Below are 15639 nucleotides of genomic sequence, written 5' to 3'. Positions count from 1 at the left end.
TCCTAAGCAGAAAGAATGCAACAGTGCAGCAAAGTTGTGACGAATCATCTCTTCTCCTCGGCAACTTTAATCTGATCTTTTCACGGTAGCAATCACTCCAGTTAAGACCATAATGTGGGTGCTAGAGAGATTGCTCAGTGGTTAAGAACAGTGGATTCTCTTCTAGAGGACCTGGGTTCAATTCCCACCACTCACACAGCAGATCACAAATGCCTATAAATCCAGTTCTAGGGAATCTGACACCCTCACACAGGCAAAACATCATTGCATGTGAAATAAAATGTTTTCAAGTTGAATAATAAAAAAACACAATCATAATGTTACTAATTGCTAAAAAGCTGGCCAATGAAATGGCCACAGAAATATCACACTGCTATTAGATGGGCGAGTGTAAGGAATAACAGAGAGAGGAAGGAGGGGGTGGATTCCTGGCGTCTGTGGAACAGCTACCTGTGTAACCTTTCTCCTCTACACGTGTCTCTGTGAAGGAAGCAAGCTTCTGTTTTATCCTATGATCACTTCTTCTGCTTTGTGCTGCTCCCATCTAAATGTAAATTCCTATGCAACAGCATGTGTATTTACAGGATACAAAAAGTCAAACATCTATACTATGTCCTCATGTTTCGTGAGAGTGATCTGAACATTATTTAATTAGGGGATCTGCTAAAGCATTTGATCTCTGTGGACCTGTGTGGAGATATGGCTCTTAGAACAAGTCTTTCTTCACTATTGTTTGAACACTGAGTAGAATTCTTTCTTTAAAATAAAATCCAGATAAATCACACCAGTTTGCTAAAGTGTGACTGAACTCTGATTTTCTAATTAACAACATTCTTCCCAAATCCTGAAGCTTAAGGAGCCATTCTAAGAGGAGACAAAGAAAACTTCCTCTGAACCAAACCACTTCCCAAGGAGCAGAGGCACTTAACTCCACTTGCTTTGAAGTTCAACCTCTACTGGGCATTTATTTATTTTATTTTTAATCAATATGAATGTTTCCAGATACAAAGGACATCAAAACATTAAAGGAAGGGAAAGGGAGCCCAAACCAGACTCTGTGGACACTTGGGTAGTATCGCTTACATTATTACATATGAATAAACACATCTTAGAAAAGGAATCTAGACAGCCCGTAATCAGTTACAGTTACACACCCTCACGAAGCCATTTCATCAATGGTGGAAGGCACAGAAGACGGTATTCACACCATTACAGTCCTTCAGGAAAGCAAGCTGGCAAGGCAGATGCATTCCATCATGTTTGTATACGGGCAAGCCACCTGTCTCTCAACTCCTGAGACCACACCCCATCATTAAGTGACAACGAATATAGCCCACTAGTGACATGGAAACTGTGTCTTATCAACCTAACAACACTTAACAAAGTTAGCTTGGGTCCATCACGGCATCCAGGTTTAGGACAAACTCGCATTTTTGGAACTTTAACAACTGTTCTGGCCACTGTCTAGAAAAGCAAGCCAGTCATGGTATTTATATCAACAATATTATCACTTGGGAGGCCCATACATTAACACTACCCCTCTACCTGACTAGTAGACAATCAGACTTATTTAAAGGTAGAGGAGCCATCTAAAAAATAATTCATAATTGATCCATGTAATAGTTCTTAATGATGTAGCATGACCAACTCTGTAAAATTTATGGTGTATGGCATATATGCATATAAGAAAGAAAGAAAGAAAGAAAGAAAGAAAGAAAGAAAGAAAGAAAGAAAGAAAGAAAGAAAGAAAGAAAGAAAGAAGGAAGGAAGGAAGGAAGGAGGAAGGGAAGAAAGAAGGAGGAAGGGAAGGATAGAAGGAAGAGGAAAGAAACAGATAGGATGATCTTGAAATTCTCTGAATAACTGATTACTGTCATATGGGCTGAAGCTGCAAATGAATTGCATAGATTTTTAAAGCTTGTTTTTCAGGATGGAAATAAGACCTTTAAAAAAGAATGTGCTCTTGAGGAAGGAGACAGACTTGGCAAGTTGCACCTGGCAACCGGACTAGAGACTCAGACATTGAAGTTTCTCATTAAAACTTGATAAATATCCAGGTAGCCCCCCCCCCTCGTCTGACCCGATTTATCAACCTTGCTGGCAGAAAGGACTCCAGAGAAAAGAGTTATAACTAGAAGACAGGATTCTATTATACTAGAGAGTCTCAAAACAAAAGCAAGTCATAAAGTGAAGGTGGGTGGGAAAGCACGTGTCCACTTTCACTTTGCAGAACTGTGCACTGTCGGGGGCACACATATAAAACAGTAATGATGGGTACCGGACAAAACCCTCATGGCTTCTAGCCCACAAGATTGTCAGCAGCAACAGTAAAAACTTGAGCACACTGGTTAACTATAATGATTCCAAGTCTCCTCACTTTTCAGATTAAGGAACCTAACTGGAAGCAGGGAAGCTTTAAGGGTGTGGGGCTCTGTAGACCATAGCAATGGGGGGGGGGGGCAGGCACTGTGAACAAAAGGAGCCTGGGAGAAGGTTAGGACTGGCTCACAGGGGTGGCCTGGCTGCATCTGAGATGGGGGTGGGGGTGGGAAGCCCTCTGAATATTCCCCAAAACAGTATAGGCAAAAAGACATAAGAAAAGGTAGACTGGTATGTCCTACATCTGGACTCATGAGAGGTGAAGCGCTCAAGAAAGCTGAGTTCATGAAGAATCAAGGGCCAGACAGGCATAGTCACAATCTTACCACACTGCTACCGGAACAAAGCCGGGGCATGCTAAGATGTCACTACTAATTAATAAAATACAAATGGATCTTAGAAACAGATGACCAAGGGGCCAAGCTACACACACACTCCAAGAATCCACCTCATGAACACCCACACAAAAACAAGGAGCATGTTTTAGCTTGAAATGTTGTGTTTTGCAAAAAGATGGAGTTAAAATATCTTGTCTTCTATTTGCGTTCAAGGCTCATGGGACTTCACGGAAGGCCTAGTTGGCTGGTGATGGCCTGTATAGATGAGGCATGGCAGGTGAAGCAGACGGCATAATATGGCAGCTGGATAAAGAGGACTAAAGAGAATTGGGATTTTTGACACAGTTCATATAGATTTACTCATCTCACTATCAGGATTTTATCCCGCCCCCTGAGTTTAAGATCTTCAGAAGTTTCTTAGAATGGCCCTGTGTTCCCTGAAGACTCTTTGCTTACATACTAACACAGTCTAAGCAAAAACCTAAGAGAGTATTAGTTCTACCTTACGCTCTAGTTAAAATCTCTATGCGATAACTCTGTGGCCCTCCAAGTAGACTCCCACCAATTCCCTACATTCCATACAAGCATTCTTCCACTAAAATCATGACATTGTTTTTCAGTTTGCAGAAAGGAGGTTATGTAATATTCTCAGAACATTTTGATGATGTCCTTTGGCTACTCAATTATTTCTCCTAATATATCTTGATCTAAATGAATATTTACTTACTTATTGTTTCATATATCTTGAATAAGATGACAAAATTTTAGAACTAACCAGTCAGGTGAAAACTTATGGGATTTAAAAAAAAAAACAACTCTTACTTCACCAGTTGTACTGTACCTTTCTTGGGCATGAAATGCATACACATGTTCACTTCAAACCATTTGGATCAGCGAAATAAGAGAAATTGTGTAAAAATGATTTTGCAATGACTAACATTCCAAAGAAGCTACAATTGATAATCATCTTAAGTTATTTCATTTGAATATGGGGCCAAAACAATCATGGTAACAATCAACAGAGCATTTCTTCATTGTAATCCTTATTTTTATTTCTTCAATACCTAACTCATTTCCAAAAAGGGCAAGAGACTATTGAACTAGATGTAGAAATAAAGTTCATTTTTAATGTCATTTGCTGCCTCACATCATTTCAAATAAAGTTCCTGGAGAGCAGAACAAGGTAAAGGTTAAACTGCACACAGGAACCCTCATATCTGAATAACCATGCACTGTCCAGCCGGTACATGATTCAGAGCTAGTAACTGCTTATCCCCAAAAAAGTGTCTAAAGAAATGTCCAAACACATGAAGTACGTCAGTATTACAGCAAAAATGGTCATATATAGTTGGCCAGCTATGTGTTCTACATGCATCCAAATGTATTTGTGGATCGGACTTTGATCTCCTATCAGTTTTCTGGCTATGAGCATCAATTACCACCAGTAACCAGGAAAATGTCTCATGAAAGTAATTTATTAAAACTTCCCCAAACTTTTAATTGACTTACTATCTTGAAAAATGCATGTAGTATTAAGAAACTGGAATCATGTCACTATCAATATTTCATTTCCTGACTACCAGATGAATATGATGTAAACAGTTGCTCCTGCACATGTGAAACTTACAAAGAGTCTGATAGAACAGACTGCAACAGAAAGTCATTCTAAATAACTACGTCTTCCAGAAACAATTTCAAAGACCTAAATGCAGGGGTCTCCAACCTCCTTCCCTAACCCTGGGCTTACAGGGAGACACTTAATAGTGGCTATTATTCATGTATAATTTCTCACAAAGATAATATTTCTGAAAAACTATTCTTTAACATGAGCATTATACATAATTCTCTGGTCTACAATCTTTTCAAGGGTCATGCCAATGCAACTAGTGTAACACGTTCTAATGCCTAGGTATCAGTTAATAAGAAACATTATTTTTAGTTCATACTTATAAAAGTGAAAATGCAATACAGATTGAAAGGCAGCACAGAAATTTAAAACAGGATTTTAGGATCCTGAAGCAAAACTGGCTTCACACAGAATGCGGGAATGGGGAATGATCCCAGAATTACAAAAGAGACTTAATTAATAAAGTCCTTGTGGACCATAGTGGCTGTGATTAAATTCAACTTTACTATTTCTGGATAGAAAAGAGCTCTCTATGCTTCGATGGAGATGAAGAAAATTCTAATTACTTCTGAAAATAAAGATATCCCAGGGTGTGTTTTGATTTCAAAACAGAGAAACTGAATTTTTAGAGTAACGAAGAACACATGAATGCAGTTGCTAAGAAAGGGGCTCCAAAGATTGCTCAGACTCAGGATTATCTGATTTCATCTTTTAAAGAGTACTACTGTAAACAAAAGAGAGAAATATAACCTCTGCAAAAAGCATAAATAGATACACAAGACAAAACTACCATTACTAATAATCCCCTCAAATTCAAGTTCAACAGTAATGAAGATAGAAATCAAAATGAATATAACTTTTATTAGTACAGATTTCAAAAAGAATTATAAGTACCTTAAGGGGAAAAAATATTTTTAAGGGGGTAGTTTAAACCCAGAGCAAAAGTCAGCAATCCAGTGGCGTGTGCTTACTCAATGGTCATGAAATTTTCTTGAGTAATCTGAAAGGTACAGGAAGGAGAAGCGCAGAATGCACAGGCACAGGATGAGGTTGGGCTGAACATTCGGTTAGTCATGAAACAGCTTCTCCATGGGTGGGTACAGCATAGTGGAATTGTAATGCCAGCATCTGGGGGAGCTGAGGTAAGAGGATAGCAATGCCAAGGCTCTGGCTACACAGGGAAACCCTCCACAGTACAATCCATTTGTTGAAGACCCCATAGAATATGATGAAGTCAAGCTAGGAAAAAGCTGAGAGCTCTCTCTCTAATAGTTAGCTTGCACTGTGCTTTGGAAGTATTATGCAAGTTACTAGAAGAAGAAAGCAGCCACCAGTCGTGAACCCTGCAAGCGGAAACAGTGACTAACGTAGCAAGATACACACACTTATGAAACAGTAACATGAGCATCATGTCGGTAACCAACCATATTTCTGACTGGACACCAGTTCTGTCAAACAGGATAAGAGTCACACCTGGTACCAATATTAGACTAAAAACTCTATGGCTTGACAGGTCATAGAAGTGAGGAAAACTTACAAAACTTGCAATGATGTATTGTTATCTCCATAGGTTAGTGAATCACTTATCCCTCATCTGAGAAGCTTCTATTTACAGTAGAAGATGACTCACATAGTGACTCATAACTAACCACTGTGCAAAGACTAATCGACTGCAGAAAGCTCAGACTTAAAGAATATATAAGCTTCACCTCTTCTCCCAAGACACAGGAATAACTTCAGAAGAGAAAGTGGAAAGTGTATAAGAATCTGAATTGGTAGATGATTATCAAGAAATATTATTTCTGGACACAGTAGGGCAAATGCGCATAGAAATTTTGGTATCATGCACAAAACCTGTGCAAACCAAGCCAGACCAAATCCTAGCACAGAGACAAGAACTGAGCACAGAATTCCACCATGAATTTGATCTATTGGTAGTTATTATCTGTGGGGAGAGAGAGTTAAGAGTTTCTGAAAAGTATAGCCCTTGGTAAGTCAACCATTCTCCAGCAAAAGATTGCATATGCATGAATATTTAAAGACCAGGTGGTCTTTAAAAGGCATAGGACAGGTGTGTAGTGAAGGGGTGCCAGCTGAAGAAAATGTTGGGGAGAAGGTAAATATAATTAAAACATATTGAATAAAACACTCAAGCAACTACTAAAAAAAGAAAAGTTCAATCGCATTTGATACTTTCAATCTTTTTTTAATAACATCAACCTCCTACTACCTCCCTCTGATACCCTCTGAGAAACTGTTAACTTCATGCAACTGTTAAGTAGCTAAAGTAGTCACAGACATCATCATAGTAATAATCGCCATGGCCACCATTGTCATCATCATCGTCATCATCATCGTCTCCGATTGGTAGAGTTCAATCAGTGCTGACCATAAGCCAATGGGTTTTGGGCCAAAAACTTAAGGTTACTATTGTTTGTTTGCCTTTCTTTCTGTCTTTGTCTATGTGTGTGAAGAATATCACTGAGATTTTGGTGGAGATTCCATTGATTCTATAGATTGCTTTGGGAAAATAGTCATTTTCATAGCACTGAATCTTCCGATCCTTAAACATGTGAGATCTTTCCATCTTCTTGTATCTTCTTTACATTCTTTCTTTGGTGTTTTAGAGTTTTCACTGTATGGGACTTTTGCATCTTTAGTTAAATTTATTCTATGGCACTTTACTTTATCTGAGCCAACTGTGCATAGTATTGCTTTCATGACTTATTTCTCAGCATGTTGTCACTGTACAGGAAGGATACTGATTATAGGGAGTTAATTTTCTGTCTTAGCATCTTTTACTGAAGGTGTTCATCAGAACTAAGAGGTTTTTGATTGTTAGCAGAGTCTCTTATTTAAAGAACTGTATCAACTGCAAATAAGAGTGTATTTTCCTTCTTTACTTACTTTTATCTTTTGTATGTATTCTAGAGAAGAATCCAAAACTTTAAATTAAACAACAAATGACAAACTGAACACCTTTCATTGTATCTGACATTAGTGGAAATGCTTTGAGTTTTTTTTCCAATTTAGGATAATGTTGGCTATAGGTTTGCAATATACAGCCTTTGATATGTTGAAATGTGTTCCTTATATTCACTTCAGGGCTTCTTCATAATGAAAGGGTACTGGAGTGGTAAAAAGCCTTTCTTACATTTACTGAAATAATCATGTGCTAGCTGTAGTTCACTTATGTGAAGAATTATATTTGCTGGACAATGTGTGTTAAACATCCCAGCATTTGGGAAAGGAAGTCAATAGAGCCATGCTTAACAGTGTGTTTTCATGTCTTCCTAAATTCTATTTTCAACTATTTTACTGAGATTTTCCCATTTATGTTCATAAAAGAGATGAATCTTTCCTGTTGTTGTTTCTTTCTTATCTTTATCTGGTTTTAGTATGAGGGAGATTGAACAGTACACCATTGAATTGTGAGTACATCATAAAAGAGAGGAAGAAGGAAAATTTTAAAACTTAGAAATCCTAGAAACAAAGGAAAATTAACACATTCAAAACCTGCCAATAAATGCAGCCATGGTTCATCATAAATGAGTCAGCAAATGTAATACTTAACATGGATGAACTCCAGGACGGAGAGCCCGTGGTTATCCTAGCAAATGTAGAAAGGGCTTTGACACCCTCCAACATCCCCAAAACTAAAGCAATCTAAGAAGGGAGTTTATAACTTCCACTGTCTAAATTAAAATATCAGAGACATCTCAAATAAATCACATAACATAATGCCTTAGAGTCTTGAGAAAAACCCTAACTTCAAATCAGTAGATAGAATGAAATAATATCAAGACAGAATTAATTTAACAGAAACAAAACAAATACAGAATTTACAAAGAATCAATTTAAAAAAAAAAGTGTTGATTCTTCTAAAGATAAACAGTTGCCAAACCCTGAGCCAAACTTATAAAAAGAAGTCCACCCAAAGTAATAAAATTAAAAATGAAAATGGTATTTCAACAGATACCAACACAATTCAGAAAATATTAAGGACATACTGATCAGACTTATATTTCACAAATTTGGAAAATCAAAGAAAGAAACAGATGAACTTCTAGATGTGTATAACTTTAGCAAATTAAGTCAAGGTGAGAAAATTTAAACAAATCTATAACCACGAATTAGATTTGAGTAGTTTTTTTTTTCAAAATGTCTTAGATAAAAGTAAAGGCCCAGATGGATTCACTGTTGCTCTACCATTCCCTACCATCAAATATTATTGATATTAATAATTCTTAACTATTCCATGAAATTGAAAAGGAATGAAAGCTAAAGCACTGATGAAGCCTTAATTATTTAGAAAAATATTTTCTTTTAAATTATAGATAGAATTCATTTTATTCTAGAAAACATGGCTTTTAATCTTATTCAAAGCTTTCACCTCCCAAAAGTTCAATAAACAAATCAACTTCAAAGCAGTTATAAATGATATAGCCATTCACTCCCTACTAGATTTTCTAAGCTACAATAAAAATACAGAACTTTCATTTTATTACTCTTGTTTGACATGTATTTGCCATATTTTCTTGGAGCAAGAAAAATGTTTGTGGGATGTACTACCCAGAAAAATGGGAAAACCAGGAGAGAGAAGAAGAAAATGGCACTCAAAAATATTTTAAGTATTATAAGTGGAAAAGTACTTTAGCTCAGCTGAGAGCAGAAATTACAAGACTTAACATTCAGAAATAAGAAAGAATGCAAAGTTTAATACAGTTCAAACATAATTTCACAAATTAAATTTTAAATAAAATACACAGAATAAATATATAAAAAGTATAATCAGACCAAAAATTCATATACTATCTTTAAATTTAGGGATTTCTTTCATTTATGATTTACATTGTAATTATATACCTTAAAATGATGTTTGTCAAGGTTGGTAAAAATTTCTCAACCATTTGCCCATCTTTAACATAAAACGCTTCCAATTTAAAAGTTAACATATTTTACTTTTCTTACATTTTATGAATTGTATACCATGTATAATTATAGAAAATATTGATTGGTAATACAAACTGCCAATGTAGTAAAGTAAAACTAACCAGTGTTTCACAGAACACAGTTTCACCAGTGTTCCATCTAGTGAAAAAGAAACAAAAAGCAAAAACAAAAAAAAAAAAAAAACAAAGAAACTTTCTGCCACATTTCAACCACAAAGTTCTCTGCACTTTTCTCAGTGGCAGGGGTGGCATTTAGTGATTTGGTCTTGCTGTAGTCTTTGAGATTATATTAAGACAAACTTGTGTTTCTGTCTTCACTGAATAATGAGAAGCAGACAGGTACATGTCACCCATGATCCAAGAAACCTCTCTCCTCCTAGTCTTCTCATATCATTTGATATGCCAGACAGAGCTATAAAATTTATACCAGTAAACTTTTAGAAATGGCACTTGTTCCAGTTCAAGCTTCCCACAGGACAGTTATGTGGAAGAAAATTTATCTGAAAAGAAATTTCAACCGACTATCGTCTATTTTAAGCAATTTAAAAGTCACTACATTTTCCTTTGAAAATACCAATATTGTTTTCATTCCTCGGACAGATACAAGTCAAGGTTAAGCAAACAAGAGTCATATTCAATGTCTGCGAGAGGTTTTTAAGGCTAAAATGGTAGTGAAAACAATTGTCAAGAGTACTAAGCAGGACAAATACCCGGAACTGGGAAAACTCAATTGTTCTAAACTGTCCATGAAGATCAATGTTTGTCAGTGGTATACCTGAAGTTGCTCAGACAACAAGCACTTTGTGCTTTCTGGGTAAACAAAACACAATTAAAAACAAAGTAATTTTTATTTTTAGTGAATTTCAGAGCTTAAAGGAGCAGCTGTTATTTCTCAACTTTTTTAAACACTGACTTCCTTTTCTTTCAACATTTCTATTTTGAGAAGTAAATTCTTCCTCTGACTTCACTGTAGTATCACCTTTTGTGTTTGAGGATTCTTCAGCCATGTTTTTGTGTTATATCCTTAAGTCCCTAGCTATCTCTGCAAGAGTAAATAGAACTGAAGGAATGCCTCTCCTGCGATCACTGAAAGCAACTCCATCCTGCAAGTCTAGTTTTCCCAAACACAAGACAGACCTATTCTCCCCAGAAGCACCGAGCCCTTGGGAAGGGGGCTACTGTTCATGAAGGAAATCCTTTACTAAATCACAGCATTCAGCACTGAGAGCAATTTATCAATTACTGTGACAGATTTGATCAACATGACTGAACAAACACTTGGGGGTCTATATATTGTGGATATATATTTGCTAGCCATTGTTATTCTGTACTTCTGCACAACAAATACATACTTGCCTAGATATGTTCCCTGTATATGATCACTTATGACTGATTTCTCTCTTCCCTACCTCTCTCTCCCCCATATATAATTGATACTAGAAAAGTAAACAAAATATTTTAATGATATTGTTACTACTCTTAAAGTACTTATTCCTTCTTGAAGAACTTTCTGTCCATCAAAGTAATCAATGTTTTAAACGGTATTAATACAAGAGAGCTATTCAAAAATATATTTGTAAAATAAATATATTTTGTTTCCTTTTATTGTGGAATACTTGTTATATTAAATTTTAAATCCCAGTCACGACTCCTCTAGTCTCACAAAAGACAAACATTGTAACTTGAGGTTTCTCAAGTGCTATGACACTCCCAAGGCCAATGGGAGGCTAGGGCAACCCATGAGATTCCTGGAAGGGGATGTCACCAGTGAGACTAAAACCTGGGAAAGGGCCTTCATGAGGGAGCGGCAGCCTACGCAACTCCTGAGAGAAACAACGCAGGGTGAACAATAGGGATAAATGCAAGAGTTATTGCTCAAACCACAAACAGAAAAAGAGGAATATTTTCCTGGGTCAGCAGGACAGATGTAGGGAACATTCCAGAAGGAATGGCAGAAGGTGAGTACAGAAAAAAAGAGCTAACAAGATCAGAAAAGCTCAAAGTTTCAGAGAATCATGGCCTTTCATGGGGCACTGAAAGGACGGGTGGGAGGAGCTCTGCAGGAATGTGCTGTTTATCAGAGTGTGGACTGTCCCCAACAAGCACGCTGTGGTAGGTGATATACAGTATGAAAAACAGGACTGGAGGAGTGGGGGTCATCAAGAAGTGTCTGTTCTTATTTAGTTCATTATTGCTTCAGTAGATGAATAATGTAAAGGACTCCGAATTTCTTAATATTTTATAATATTCCTAATAAAAGTGGTATTTAGAAATGTGATTAGCAACTAAAAGGAGGATTTATCAAAAGCCAAAAATAATACTGAGAAAGTATCTCAAATTTTAAAGTACTCAAGTCTTCAACACAAATATAGCCCATTTTAGGCAGTATCACCCAGTATCAAAATTTCTATTCCTTTCTCCTAAACATGAAGGAAAATCCTTCTCTGACTTATTTTTCTGTAATTATTTGCTGTGCTTTTTTTTTTCAATAAAGCATTGACATGGAACTTCAGAGACAAAGTTATAAAAAGAAATGAAAAGAAAACTGGTAAACAAGGGATCAATACAAATGACGCATTCAGCAACAACAAACAAACAAACAAACAGAGTACTTAACGCACAGGAAATTACAACCTTCATCATGTAGCAAGGAAAAATTATTAATAGACTTAGTCAGTTTCTGTTTGTCCAGTCTAGATCCACCATGATACGTTTTCAAAGTAAACAATGCTATAAAACATAAATGAAACAAATTCTCAAACTGAAAGGAAAATTCTCAAACAAATAAAAAAAACAAAAATCACTGATTTTGAGAACAAAACAAGCATTAAATGTCAAAATAAACTTTAAGAAAAGAGGTGGATTAGCTCAGCCTTAAAATTAATAAAGGACCAATAAACAGAGCTCTGGAAGTACAGGCATTAAGACCAATAATCAACAAATGGAACCTCATGAAACAAAAGTTTCTGTAGAGAAAAGAACATAATTCAATTGAAGAGGCAGCCTCAAGACTGGGAAAATCATTACCTGCTACAAAGCTAACAAAGGGCTAGCGATATATACAACGAACAAACCCCCAAAACTAAACAAAGAAACGACCGCCCCCCCCAAAAAACCCAAAAATTAAATACCACAAAGACAAACAACCCAATTAAAATATAGGGTGCGGCACTTAATAGTTTTCAAAGGAAGAAATACAAATAGCTACGGAATATTTTGAATATTCATAATCCTTACCAATCAGGGAAATGTAAATTAAAACTACTTGGAGATTTGCTCTTTCTCCATTCAGAATGGCTAAGCAAGCTTAAAAAAATGCTGGTGAGAATGTGGAAAAAGGAAACACCTGTCCACTGTTAGCGGCAATGCCAACTGGCGCCGCCATGGTAGAAATCAGTACTGAGGTTCCTCAAAGAGCAAGGAAGACATTTGTCACATGATCCAGGCCCACAACCCCTGGGCATATTCCCAAGAGACTCTGTATCCTACCACAGAGACATGTGTTAATTCATGTTCAGGAATGCTTTCTCGCAACAGGCAGAATATGGGAACAGCCTATGTATCCCGCAACTGATGATTTTGAAATCTTTTTAAAATTATGCATACAGCCAGGCAGTGGTAGAGAATGCCTTGATCCCAGCACTCTGGGAGGCAGAGGCGGGCAGATCTCTGAGTTTAAGGTCAGCCTAGTGTACGGAGCTAGTTCTAGGACAGCAGGGTGACATAGAGAAGCACTATCTAGTCACCCCTACCAAAATAATGCACTTTGGGTATAGTCACTGACACTTCATATAGGAAGTGAGTTGGAAATTAGTGTGGCATTAACACCGAGTCCCAGATCAGTCATGGCTACATAAAAGACCCAGTATCAACAATACCAGCAAACACACACACCCAAAAAATTACACATCAATCAATTTCAGTGATTCTGTGTAAGTTGTGGCCTCGTTCAAAGAGCTTTTCATTTAGAGCTATTCCAGCTGCAATTTTGATATTGATATCATATTTCAAAATTAATTCCTTTCTGTTTGATAACCCTATATAAACCTGTGTCACATAGTAGCTTTCCCTTGTATCGCTACTGGACCATCATTTAAATTCCATGGCAGAATACGTTTTGTTTTCAACTTAAATACGTACAGCAGTAGTACAGAAAACTCTGGAACGCAAAATCACCTATAACATAGCCTAAAATGTTTGAATATCACACAATCATTGAAGCATCAAACAAGTTAACTCTCTTTTGCTAGGCAGTTTCCATGTACTTAATGCATTATTTCTAGGTAAGCAAAATACTGACTTCCTAAATCACATACAGCAGACATGACTAATAAAAGTACATGAATAATAAAAGTTTCGGGAGCATTCTAAACAAGGACGCACACAGAGCAGAGAGTGGTTTCTGTGCCCTTCAGCGTTACTGCTTTTAGGATGATCAGAGATAGGCAGGGTCGAGCACAGCACAGCAATGCTTGAACACAGAGAAGCCTTTGACCTGCTACCTGCAGTGATAGGAAAACACCAATGCAGTGCACAGCCAGAGATGCTGACTTGGGTTTAATATTAAGAAAAGGTACATAGTTCATAAAAACCCAACTGCTAGTCATCTGGACAAGCATAGGCATCTATCTGGCTGCCTCCTAAATTCTGTCTTTGAATCCTTGTACAGAGAACACTGTTTTCTCACTCCAGCTTTATCCCTTCCCAAAGTAGTAGTAACTATTTCAGTCTATTGCCCAGTGAAGTTTTGTTTTGTCAAAAAGACTCTATATCGGTCATATTCCCTGTTCCCACATTCTGATATCGCCTAGTAAGCACATCTCTACAAGTTGATGTGAACTTTCTACATTCCATCTTTATATCACAAAATTAACTAACACTAGCGCCTTGCTATTTATACCAAGTTAAATAGGAAGTTACCAATAGGCAGGCTTCAGTCTGATAGCCGAGAGAGCATGAAATCAGTGTCTGAGGGCGGCTGCGGCTGCCACCCACCCACACTCGGGGGCACTAAGAAGGTCCAGGCGTTCTCCACAGGAGTCCACAATCCTCCACCGCCTCCAGGAACAGTCACAGGAGCAGGCGGCCCCTCCTTACAGCTGCACCAAGCCGCACAGCCCTCTGCCCACTGAAGCAGAGCAGCCAACCGGGAGGGAGGTGGGCTTTACAAGTAAAAGCCAGCCTGAACTGGTTAATCCCCTTACCTCTTCACTTATGGCCGGGTTGCTCCTTTAACTTTTGTTTGCTCTCTTGTCATAGCTCGGCGCCAAACGGTTGCGATTCAGCCCAAGTTTGAACCTGACAGAAAGAAATTTCTTTTTTAGAACAAACGCTCAAAATTAAAGTTCTCGCCACTGTTTTCTTCCCTGCCTGGCTCTGTGCGCGTGTTTCTCTGTGTGTCTCTGCAAGGCAGCTACGTAGTGGTCTATAAATATTGACCCTCACACTTGCTAAGAGCTCTCCTTGCCCATGGCACAGGTCTGTTACTGAACACCGTGGTAATACTCCGGCGAGGTTCTCAGCTGCTCGGACAAAGCAGTGGATTGGCTCGCTACCCAGCAACCCTGTGCTTGCCTGGAAATACCATTTCGCTGCCAGCTTTACAGATGCTATGGGCCTTTCCTGAGCCCCTGGTCAGGCACAGAGGGGCAATTATGAGGCTTGTCTGAAGAAATACAGCTTTCCTCAAGCAGGTGGAGAGAAGTAGGCTAGGAGGAGGGGAAGGCAAGAGAGGAAATACTGTCTTTGTTTTGTCCAAACAATGACATCTCAAACCTTTATAAAATTTCTACCTAAATGCCAACCCATTAAGCTTTGCAAAACTTGGTTATATATATTATGAATGACCTAAATCATAGGAAAGCAGTCTGATAATTGTTTTAATATTGCTTCTTATTTTAAAAATGCTGCAGGGAATGAGTAATTGGCCACAGAGAACTTTTATTTATTTTTTTACCTATATTCACTTGCAGAATGATAGAAATGCATTGGAATGTATAATATTAAATAGATAAATTATGTATTTGGTGAAAGTAACTAAAATGTAATCTAAGCATTATGAGTCAACATGTTATATTAACTTAGAGATTTACAATCCTGACAACTTGAATTAGTTTAATCTGGGTTCTTAGATTAAGGATAAACTAAGCCATCCCAATATGTAGATTGTAGGCAACATACATTTCCCCTTATCTGTATTTTATAATACTTACATAAGAAAGGCTTAGAAAATATATTATTCTGTATTTTCATGCTTTTGCCAATGGTAATTACACGTTTGCTTTATTAAATTGTATTTTTTGATCGAATCAGGTGAAGGAATCTTTGGACATAATCTGGTGCA

The 15639-nt window shown here is 37.4% G+C and overlaps 1 protein-coding gene across 1 annotated transcript in view; it reads right to left on the bottom strand.

The window, feature by feature from the left end:
- Bmpr1b (bone morphogenetic protein receptor type 1B) overlaps positions 1-14579 on the bottom strand; it is a 143750-nt gene extending 129171 nt beyond the window's left edge. The window contains exon 1 of the mRNA XM_052178486.1: positions 14501-14579. The gene's annotated coding sequence lies outside the window, so the exon portion shown is untranslated. The remainder of the gene's footprint in view (positions 1-14500) is intronic.
- Positions 14580-15639: the final 1060 nt, after the last annotated feature.

The sequence above is a fragment of the Apodemus sylvaticus genome, chromosome 4, assembly GCF_947179515.1.
Source record: "Apodemus sylvaticus chromosome 4, mApoSyl1.1, whole genome shotgun sequence".
Lineage (NCBI taxonomy): Eukaryota > Metazoa > Chordata > Mammalia > Rodentia > Muridae > Apodemus > Apodemus sylvaticus.
The sequence above is the reverse complement of the archived record's forward strand: the minus strand, read 5'-3'. Positions and strand labels throughout refer to the sequence as shown.